Source organism: Callionymus lyra, unplaced genomic scaffold, assembly GCF_982586985.1.
Source record: "Callionymus lyra unplaced genomic scaffold, fCalLyr1.hap1.1 HAP1_SCAFFOLD_63, whole genome shotgun sequence".
Lineage (NCBI taxonomy): Eukaryota > Metazoa > Chordata > Actinopteri > Syngnathiformes > Callionymidae > Callionymus > Callionymus lyra.
The window spans coordinates 218,025-225,000 of NW_028258571.1; the positions used below are offsets into that span (position 1 = coordinate 218,025).

At 65.1% G+C, this 6,976-nt stretch overlaps 1 non-coding gene across 1 annotated transcript; it reads right to left on the reverse strand.

Moving 5' to 3' along the window:
* Positions 1-879: 879 nt before the first annotated feature.
* LOC148058640 (5S ribosomal RNA) lies at positions 880-998 on the reverse strand. The gene has a single exon (XR_015709681.1). It is a non-coding gene; the product is annotated as a 5S ribosomal RNA (ribosomal RNA).
* Positions 999-6,976: the final 5,978 nt, after the last annotated feature.

A 6,976-nucleotide genomic window follows, 5' to 3' on the forward strand; every position in this document is an offset into this window, starting at 1 on the left:
CCGGTTCTATTTTAGGTCACTTTTCTCACTTTCTGACCCACAAATAATGCCCCAAATGCCGCCGCCTGGTGGGGGGAACTGCCGCCTAGTCCCGGTTCTATTTTAGGTCACTTTTCTCACTTTCTGACCCACAAATAATGCCCCAAATGCCGCCGCCTGGTGGGGGGAACTGCCGCCTAGTCCCGGTTCTATTTTAGGTCACTTTTCTCACTTTCTGACCCACAAATAATGCCCCAAATGCCGCCGCCTGGTGGGGGGAACTGCCGCCTAGTCCCGGTTCTATTTTAGGTCACTTTTCTCACTTTCTGACCCACAAATAATGCCCCAAATGCCGCCGCCTGGTGGGGGGAACTGCCGCCTAGTCCCGGTTCTATTTTAGGTCACTTTTCTCACTTTCTGACCCACAAATAATGCCCCAAATGCCGCCGCCTGGTGGGGGGAACTGCCGCCTAGTCCCGGTTCTATTTTAGGTCACTTTTCTCACTTTCTGACCCACAAATAATGCCCCAAATGCCGCCGCCTGGTGGGGGGAACTGCCGCCTAGTCCCGGTTCTATTTTAGGTCACTTTTCTCACTTTCTGACCCACAAATAATGCCCCAAATGCCGCCGCCTGGTGGGGGGAACTGCCGCCTAGTCCCGGTTCTATTTTAGGTCACTTTTCTCACTTTCTGACCCACAAATAATGCCCCAAATGCCGCCGCCTGGTGGGGGGAACTGCCGCCTAGTCCCGGTTCTATTTTAGGTCACTTTTCTCACTTTCTTACCCACAAATAATGCCCCAAATGCCGCCGCCTGGTGGGGGGAACTGCCGCCTAGTCCCGGTTCTATTTTAGGTCACTTTTCTCACTTTTCTACCCACAAATAATGGCAAAAAAAAATGCTTACAGCACCCAGTATTCCCAGGCGGTCTCCCATCCAAGTACTAACTGGGCCCGACCCTGCTTGGCTTCCGAGATCAGACGAGATCGGGCTCATTCAGGGTGGTGTGGCCGTAAGCGAGGGAAGCGCTTGTGAAATGCCCCAAAGTGTTGAAAATGTTCCCCAGGCCCCTGGTTCCCCATCCCCGCAGGAGGAGGCTCCCCAGGCCCCCTGGTTCCCCATCCCCGCAGGAGGAGGCTCCCCAGGCCCCCTGGTGCAGGAGGAGGCTCCCCAGGCCCCTGGTTCCCCATCCCCGCAGGAGGAGGCTCCCCAGGCCCCCTGGTTCCCCATCCCCGCAGGAGGAGGCTCCCCAGGCCCCATGGTTCCCCATCACCGCAGGAGGAGGCTCCCCAGGCCCCCTGGTTCCCCATCCCCGCAGGAGGAGGCTCCCCAGGCCCCCTGGTGCAGGAGGAGGCTCCCCAGGCCCCCTGGTTCCCCATCCCCGCAGGAGGAGGCTCCCCAGGCCCCCTGGTTCTCCATGCCCGCAGGAGGAGGCTCCCCAGGCCCCTGGTTCCCCATCCCCGCAGGAGGAGGCTCCCCAGGCCCCCTGGTTCTCCATGCCCGCAGGAGGAGGCTCCCCAGGCCCCCTGGTTCTCCATCCCCGCAGGAGGAGGCTCCCCAGGCCCCCTGGTTCTCCATCCCCGCAGGAGGAGGCTCCCCAGGCCCCCATGTTCTCCATGCCCGCAGGAGGAGGCTCCCCAGGCCCCTTGGTTCTCCATCCCCGCAGGAGTAGGCTCCCCAGGCGCCCTGGTTCTCCATCCCCGCAGGAGGAGGCTCCCCAGGCCCCCTGGTTCTCCATCCCCGCAGGAGGAGGCTCCCCAGGCCCCATGGTTCCCCATCACCGCAGGAGGAGGCTCCCCAGGCCCCCTGGTTCCCCATCCCCGCAGGAGGAGGCTCCCCAGGCCCCCTGGTTCTCCATCCCCGCAGGAGGAGGCTCCCCAGGCCCCCATGTTCTCCATGCCCGCAGGAGGAGGCTCCCCAGGCCCCTTGGTTCTCCATCCCCGCAGGAGGAGGCTCCCCAGGCCCCTGGTTCTCCATCCCCGCAGGAGGAGGCTCCCCAGGCGCCCTGGTTCTCCATCCCCGCAGGAGGAGGCTCCCCAGGCCCCCTGGTTCTCCATGCCCGCAGGAGGAGGCTCCCCAGGCCCCCTGGTTCTCCATCCCCGCAGGAGGAGGCTCCCCAGGCCCCCTGGTTCCCCATCCCCGCAGGAGGAGGCTCCCCAGGCCCCCTGGTTCTCCATGCCCGCAGGAGGAGGCTCCCCAGGCCCCCTGGTTCTCCATCCCCGCAGGAGGAGGCTCCCCAGGCCCCCATGTTCTCCATGCCCGCAGGAGGAGGCTCCCCAGGCCCCTTGGTTCTCCATCCCCGCAGGAGGAGGCTCCCCAGGCCCCTGGTTCCCCATCCCCGCAGGAGGAGGCTCCCCAGGCCCCCTGGTTCTCCATGCCCGCAGGAGGAGGCTCCCCAGGCCCCCTGGTTCTCCATGCCCGCAGGAGGAGGCTCCCCAGGCCCCCTGGTTCTCCATCCCCGCAGGAGGAGGCTCCCCAGGCCCCTGGTTCTCCATGCCCGCAGGAGGAGGCTCCCCAGGCCCCCTGGTTCTCCATGACCGCAGGAGGAGGCTCCCCAGGCCCCCTGGTTCTCCATCCCCGCAGGAGGAGGCTCCCCAGGCCCCCTGGTTCCCCATCCCCGCAGGAGGAGGCTCCCCAGGCCCCCTGGTTCCCCATCCCCGCAGGAGGAGGCTCCCCAGGCGCCCTGGTTCTCCATCCCCGCAGGAGGAGGCTCCCCAGGCCCCCTGGTTCTCCATGCCCGCAGGAGGAGGCTCCCCAGGCCCCCTGGTTCTCCATCCCCGCAGGAGGAGGCTCCCCAGGCCCCCTGGTTCCCCATCCCCGCAGGAGGAGGCTCCCCAGGCCCCCTGGTTCTCCATCCCCGCAGGAGGAGGCTCCCCAGGCCCCCATGTTCTCCATGCCCGCAGGAGGAGGCTCCCCAGGCCCCTTGGTTCCCCATCCCCGCAGGAGGAGGCTCCCCAGGCCCCTGGTTCTCCATCCCCGCAGGAGGAGGCTCCCCAGGCGCCCTGGTTCTCCATCCCCGCAGGAGGAGGCTCCCCAGGCCCCCTGGTTCTCCATGCCCGCAGGAGGAGGCTCCCCAGGCCCCCTGGTTCTCCATCCCCGCAGGAGGAGGCTCCCCAGGCCCCCTGGTTCCCCATCCCCGCAGGAGGAGGCTCCCCAGGCCCCCTGGTTCTCCATGCCCGCAGGAGGAGGCTCCCCAGGCCCCCTGGTTCTCCATCCCCGCAGGAGGAGGCTCCCCAGGCCCCCATGTTCTCCATGCCCGCAGGAGGAGGCTCCCCAGGCCCCTTGGTTCTCCATCCCCGCAGGAGGAGGCTCCCCAGGCCCCTGGTTCCCCATCCCCGCAGGAGGAGGCTCCCCAGGCCCCCTGGTTCTCCATGCCCGCAGGAGGAGGCTCCCCAGGCCCCCTGGTTCTCCATGCCCGCAGGAGGAGGCTCCCCAGGCCCCCTGGTTCTCCATCCCCGCAGGAGGAGGCTCCCCAGGCCCCTGGTTCTCCATGCCCGCAGGAGGAGGCTCCCCAGGCCCCCTGGTTCTCCATGACCGCAGGAGGAGGCTCCCCAGGCCCCCTGGTTCTCCATCCCCGCAGGAGGAGGCTCCCCAGGCCCCCTGGTTCCCCATCCCCGCAGGAGGAGGCTCCCCAGGCCCCCTGGTTCCCCATCCCCGCAGGAGGAGGCTCCCCAGGCGCCCTGGTTCTCCATCCCCGCAGGAGGAGGCTCCCCAGGCCCCCTGGTTCTCCATGCCCGCAGGAGGAGGCTCCCCAGGCCCCCTGGTTCTCCATCCCCGCAGGAGGAGGCTCCCCAGGCCCCCTGGTTCCCCATCCCCGCAGGAGGAGGCTCCCCAGGCCCCCTGGTTCTCCATGCCCGCAGGAGGAGGCTCCCCAGGCCCCCTGGTTCTCCATCCCCGCAGGAGGAGGCTCCCCAGGCCCCCATGTTCTCCATGCCCGCAGGAGGAGGCTCCCCAGGCCCCTTGGTTCTCCATCCCCGCAGGAGGAGGCTCCCCAGGCCCCTGGTTCCCCATCCCCGCAGGAGGAGGCTCCCCAGGCCCCCTGGTTCTCCATGCCCGCAGGAGGAGGCTCCCCAGGCCCCCTGGTTCTCCATGCCCGCAGGAGGAGGCTCCCCAGGCCCCCTGGTTCTCCATCCCCGCAGGAGGAGGCTCCCCAGGCCCCTGGTTCTCCATGCCCGCAGGAGGAGGCTCCCCAGGCCCCCTGGTTCTCCATGACCGCAGGAGGAGGCTCCCCAGGCCCCCTGGTTCTCCATCCCCGCAGGAGGAGGCTCCCCAGGCCCCCTGGTTCCCCATCCCCGCAGGAGGAGGCTCCCCAGGCCCCCTGGTTCCCCATCCCCGCAGGAGGAGGCTCCCCAGGCCCCCTGGTTCTCCATCCCCGCAGGAGGAGGCCCCCCAGGCCCCTGGTTCCCCATCCCCGCAGGAGGAGGCTCCCCAGGCCCCCTGGTTCTCCATGCCCGCAGGAGGAGGCTCCCCAGGCCCCCTGGTTCTCCATGCCCGCAGGAGGAGGCTCCCCAGGCCCCCTGGTTCTCCATCCCCGCAGGAGGAGGCTCCCCAGGCCCCTGGTTCTCCATGCCCGCAGGAGGAGGCTCCCCAGGCCCCCTGGTTCTCCATGACCGCAGGAGGAGGCTCCCCAGGCCCCCTGGTTCTCCATCCCCGCAGGAGGAGGCTCCCCAGGCCCCCTGGTTCCCCATCCCCGCAGGAGGAGGCTCCCCAGGCCCCCTGGTTCCCCATCCCCGCAGGAGGAGGCTCCCCAGGCCCCCTGGTTCTCCATCCCCGCAGGAGGAGGCCCCCCAGGCCCCTGGTTCCCCATCCCCGCAGGAGGAGGCTCCCCAGGCCCCCTGGTTCTCCATGCCCGCAGGAGGAGGCTCCCCAGGCCCCTGGTTGGGAGAGGGGGAAAAAGAGCAAAGTGTTTAAAAATGCCCCAAAGTGTTGAAAATGTTCCCCAGGCCCCTGGTTCCCCATCCCCGCAGGAGGAGGCTCCCCAGGCCCCCTGGTTGGGAGAGGGGGAAAAAGAGCAAAGTGTTTAAAAATGCCCCAAAGTGTTGAAAATGTTCCCCAGGCCCCTGGTTCCCCATCCCCGCAGGAGGAGGCTCCCCAGGCCCCCTGGTTGGGAGAGGGGGAAAAAGAGCAAAGTGTTTAAAAATGCCCCAAAGTGTTGAAAATGTTCCCCAGGCCCCTGGTTCCCCATCCCCGCAGGAGGAGGCTCCCAAGGCCCCCTGGTTGGGAGAGGGGGAAAAAGAGCAAAGTGTTTAAAAATGCCCCAAAGTGTTGAAAATGTTCCCCAGGCCCCTGGTTCCCCATCCCCGCAGGAGGAGGCTCCCCAGGCCCCCTGGTTGGGAGAGGGGGAAAAAGAGCAAAGTGTTTAAAAATGCCCCAAAGTGTTGAAAATGTTCCCCAGGCCCCTGGTTCCCCATCCCCGCAGGAGGAGGCTCCCCAGGCCCCCTGGTTGGGAGAGGGGGAAAAAGAGCAAAGTGTTTAAAAATGCCCCAAAGTGTTGAAAATGTTCCCCAGGCCCCTGGTTCCCCATCCCCGCAGGAGGAGGCTCCCAAGGCCCCCTGGTTGGGAGAGGGGGAAAAAGAGCAAAGTGTTTAAAAATGCCCCAAAGTGTTGAAAATGTTCCCCAGGCCCCTGGTTCCCCATCCCCGCAGGAGGAGGCTCCCCAGGCCCCCTGGTTGGGAGAGGGGGAAAAAGAGCAAAGTGTTTAAAAATGCCCCAAAGTGTTGAAAATGTTCCCCAGGCCCCTGGTTCCCCATCCCCGCAGGAGGAGGCTCCCAAGGCCCCCTGGTTGGGAGAGGGGGAAAAAGAGCAAAGTGTTTAAAAATGCCCCAAAGTGTTGAAAATGTTCCCCAGGCCCCTGGTTCCCCATCCCCGCAGGAGGAGGCTCCCCAGGCCCCCTGGTTGGGAGAGGGGGAAAAAGAGCAAAGTGTTTAAAATGCCCCAAAGTGTTGAAAATGTTCCCCAGGCCCCTGGTTCCCCATCCCCGCAGGAGGAGGCTCCCCAGGCCCCCTGGTTGGGAGAGGGGGGAAAAAGACCAAAGTGTTTAAAAATGCCCCAAAGTGTTGAAAATGTTCCCCAGGCCCCTGGTTCCCCATCCCCGCAGGAGGAGGCTCCCCAGGCCCCCTGGTTGGGAGAGGGGGAAAAAGAGCAAAGTGTTTAAAAATGCCCCAAAGTGTTGAAAATGTTCCCCAGGCCCCTGGTTCCCCATCCCCGCAGGAGGAGGCTCCCCAGGCCCCCTGGTTGGGAGAGGGGGGAAAAGGAGCAAAGTGTTTAAAAATGCCCCAAAGTGTTGAAAATGTTCCCCAGGCCCCTGGTTCCCCATCCCCGCAGGAGGAGGCTCCCCAGGCCCCCTGGTTGGGAGAGGGGGAAAAAGAGCAAAGTGTTTAAAAATGCCCCAAAGTGTTGAAAATGTTCCCCGGCCTCCTGGTACCCCATCCCCGCATGAGGATGTCACCCAGGCCCCTGGTTCTCCATCCCCGCAGGAGGAGGGATTGTGGGTGGGAGAGGGAAAAAAAAGAGCAAAGTGTTTAAAAATGCCCCAAAGTGTTGAAAATGTTCCCCAGCCTCCTGGTACCCCATCCCCGCATGAGGATGTCACCCAGGCCCCTGGTTCTCCATCCCCGCAGGAGGAGGGATTGTGGGTGGGAGAGGGAAAAAAAGAGCAAAGTGTTTGAAAATGCCCCAAAGTGTTGAAAATGTTCCCCGGCCTCCTGGTACCCCATCCCCGCCTGAGGATGTCACCCAGGCCCCTGGTTCTCCATCCCCGCAGCAGGAGGGATTGTGGGTGGGAGAGGGAAAAAAAGGCTAAAGTGTTTAAAAAGAATAGCCCAAAGTGTTGAAAATGTTCCCCGGCCTCCTGGTACCCCATCCCCGCAGCACACCACACCACACAACCCCCCATGCCTCCTGGTCCCTCACACTCAGTCACTCACCCAGCCACCCACCCACCCAAGCACCCACTCATCTCCCCCTCCCTCACGCCGCCCTCCTGGTTCCCCACCT